General features: G+C 41.6%; 1 long non-coding RNA gene across 1 annotated transcript; it reads right to left on the reverse strand.

The window, feature by feature from the left end:
* Positions 1 to 300: 300 nt before the first annotated feature.
* Positions 301 to 3,463, reverse strand: LOC103267624. Its single transcript, XR_504762.2, has 3 exons — positions 3,357 to 3,463; positions 2,777 to 2,868; positions 301 to 494 (listed from the first exon to the last, which is right to left on the reverse strand). It is a non-coding gene; the product is annotated as an uncharacterized LOC103267624 (long non-coding RNA).
* Between the last annotated feature and the right edge of the window lie 365 nt (positions 3,464 to 3,828).

Below are 3,828 nucleotides of genomic sequence, written 5' to 3' on the forward strand. Positions count from 1 at the left end.
CCACTGGCAGTGTCCCACTAGCGCCAATCCCTTTCTTACAGTATCATAATTTTTTTAATTTTAAAGATGTGGGGTACAATTCATGGTTAGGCATACTCATTTTTTAATACTCATTTCAGATATGTCACTCTCTGGAAAGATATGTTGACCCCCTCAGTTAGATAAGATTTCCAAGTTTGTAAGTCTCTTAGCAAGAAAGATCTTGAGTTATATCCTCAGTCACCATACAGTTCCTGACACACAGTCAGTGCTCAACAAATTGTTGACAAAATGACTCAATGGATGAATAAAACGCTACAATGAGTTTCTCAGCCTTTTAATGTAATTCAAAGTAACTATATGAAACATGAACTTCTCCATTTACTTCGTTCTCCTACAACAGAAGCTCCTTCCAGGGCATATCCCTGCCATGCGAAAAATGCAATTATTTTTCCTCCTTAGGCACACACCTCCACGTGCATGGCAATATTGATATGTTTCAGAGAATTCACAATCTGTAGAAAGAATAAAAACCCTGGGTTAGGCAGAAATCAAGCTCCCCTCCCTATCCAGGGGAAGAAATAATTCAGTTCAACCAGGAATCCCACAAACCTCTTGGTCATGAAAGTATTCTGCTGCCTGCACCTCCTCTCCTCTACCTTGTCTCTCTTACCTCTTTGTTAAGCAGGAAGAAAATATCAATTTTCAAGTGCTTTTATGAATAGAAATTTTTGAAGGTGTTATGAAGGATGAAACAAGAGACTTCAAATATTCCTCTTGGGTCAATTGAAGATAGGCCTTCTGAAATCTGTTATAGTGGAATTGTCAAATAATGCTGCTTAGAAGCAATGTATCAACATTTTGTATTTTTATCTCTCTGGGACAGGATTCTACTGAAACCAAGCTGATACTCCAGCCCCTTGCCTGAACCAAGACATACATATTTATTCAAATCAGAGCAGACTCATACAATATGCCCTACACCATTTGAGGAATATCAGCAACCAACCCTCTACATAATCCCGTGTCCAGGATTTATCAGATGCATCTTTAAAAATAAGAATAAAGCTCTAAAAAGGAACGAACTGATAATCCCGAAGGGCACCAACAGAGGTGAGAGGCATTTCTAAAAGAGAAATAGCAAATCCCACTCTAACCAAATCCAGGCCCAAATAAGGCTTCTTCTCCAGTGTATTAGAAGGTTGAGAGAAAAAGCCTTACCTCCTCTGTGAGGGCAGGGCTGAAGGGGTCTCTGAGTGCAGTTTGCAAACCATGAGTCATCAGCAGAGGTCATCTTTAGAACCCAGGCTATGAAGGTCACCAGGGTGGCTCTCATTGGCCTCAGGCTGGCTGTGAGGGCCACGCCTACCCTCTGTGGAAGTCAGCACCAGGGCTGGAGGCAAGAACCCTCTCAATGGGCATCATCCCACTCACCGACCTTGGCCTTGTTTCCACTTGATTCGACCTTCACCATTTAATCCATGTGCTTCAAGGGAAGTACTTAGAGCTGTGCTTTTAGCAGAGAGCTTTTTTGTAATGCTTATCATCCATTTGAGTATCCCTACCTTCACGCCAAATGGCTGAGGCCATAATGAGAGTCCCCCAGCCCTATCCTATGCTTCAGCATAGTAACTCTAGATATGACCAAGAAACTCTGACATTTGAGTCACCTATCCATAAGGATAAGTAACATCCCAGTACTGTAACCGACAGTTTCATGGTGAAGAGTCCTGGAAGTTCTCTCTCTAATTCTTCCCATAGTCCACCATAACCCACTCTCTAAAAATTAACTCAGTGAGACTGGTTTGAGGTCACTGTTCCAACCCCCCAGGGTTCACGGTGCACAGGCTCTTGTTAACCCAAAGACGACAGAGATCTGTGGTAGAGGGAGCATAGCGTTTCCCCCAGCTCCTGTCTCCTCTGCTCATTAGCTATCAGTGTTGTAAATTGGCACTCTGGAAGGCCCAACGAAACTTGAGCAGTGAGATATAGAAAGGGAATATTTTATTAGATGGATTTCTAGATATAAAGACATAATATTGGAGGAAACGCAAGAGAGTTGGAGGACCAAGGTGGATGGATGACTCATGACTTTATGCCGGGAAGTAAGGTTCAAACTCTCAGGGATGTGCCCAGCCCTCATGGTGTCTCCCCTCAAATCAAGAAGTTGAAGTCCTCTAAAGCCCTCCAAGCTCTGCTGTGACATGCAGCCCAGTGTGTGACACTGGGCAGAAAGTCCAACCCCAGTCTCTCTCCCTCACCTCATCCTTGCCATCCCTTGCTCGAGATATGAAGCGGAATCTGTCTCTAAGTTTCCTCCACCATCCTGTGGCTCTAAATGTATGGATTGCCTCCTTCTAAAAAAGCCTCTAAGCTTCCTCTTTTCCTGCTTTGATAAAGTTATTATACACAATGTCTCTTGGAAGAAAATGATGAACTTTAGAGATTGCTATCAGCTCAAAGATGAACTTTAGAGATTACTGTCAGCTCAAAGACATATCAATCGGTGGCAGTTTTAAGAAAAGGGAGATTTATGAAGGAGTTATCAACTAGACAAGAAAACAGGTCATCGTTTTGAGGTTTTTTTCATCCTTCCCTCATACGCTTCAGTGTTTTCTCATAGTGCCTCAAGGGAAGGCAGCCTAAAGATGCAAACACCATGAAGCACTTGAAAGACCCCCCTTTTCTCATCTTTCCATCCTCTGCTGGTTTAGGATAACCACGAATATCCTTTTATAAAAAATTAAAAAAAAAAAAAGTGGAACAACTTAAAAAGAAGATGCCAAATAGGGTTTACCTGGCATTACTTGAGAGATGAAGAAGACAACTAAGATGAGAGGGTAAAAGAGTTGCATGGTGCCAGCTCAGTGGGGAGGTCCTTTGAAGTTCCTGGAAAGGAGAAAACAAATGGCACAATAATATGGAATTTTTTTAAAAGTTCAAAGTTTCCTCTTTTACAGGTCTGATCAGGGTGACTAAATGTGAAAGAGAATGCCCAATTGTGATCAAAGTACTCATTAAACTACATAACAAACAACGAACGACTGTGAAATAAGCAAGAACAATGATCAGCTACATTTCATACACGCAGCTAATGAAATAAATTTCTCTTGTTAGCACCTAATGAATCAAGGTCCAGGAAAGAACAGTAATAATAATGATAGTAAAAGTAAAAATGACTAAAGTTGATGGAGAATTTACTCTGTGAAAAAACTGGTGGGTAGTTTATATTACCTTTTTTTCTTTTACGCTTACGTTAGTAGTATAATGTATTACTTTGACTCAAGGTACAAATACCATCACAGCACACTCTTTTCATTTTCCAATAATCACACTAGCACCTGCATGCCTTTAGTAGAATGAAAGCCATTGCCTACCTGTTATGACCTGCTTTCCAAGAATCTCTTCTCCCTAGAGGCGCAGTTGTACAGCTGTCTGGAGATATCTGAAATCTACCCTGAACAATTGCTGCTGCTTCTCCTTACCATACATTTTTAGCAAGGACTGGTCCTGCCTACTCTGACCAATGAAATTTGTTGAATGTTTCTGCAGTAACCCTGCTGACTCAGGTTCCTGTTTAGGCCACGTTGGTGTCTTGTGACTGATAGAACCTCATGTTCTTGGCTCTTGTTTTGCCAAATGTAACAGTCCCAGGGTAGGTGAAAGCTGAGGGGCTTTCCTCCCTAGCCAAAGTCTTAATAAAAACAGGTTCTCTTCCCCTTGTCTTGAGGCTGAGGCTTCTGTGTAATCTACCCAATGAATTTTACTTAACCTGCTTCTTTCTTTCCTCTTTTACTAGGGTTTGGCTCACACTACCAAAGCTCAGGGAGCTGGAGGTTGAGATTTTAA

The sequence above is a fragment of the Carlito syrichta genome, unplaced genomic scaffold (genome assembly GCF_000164805.1).
Source record: "Carlito syrichta isolate Samal-C Ts95f unplaced genomic scaffold, Tarsius_syrichta-2.0.1 Scaffold308191, whole genome shotgun sequence".
NCBI classification, from domain to species: domain Eukaryota; kingdom Metazoa; phylum Chordata; class Mammalia; order Primates; family Tarsiidae; genus Carlito; species Carlito syrichta.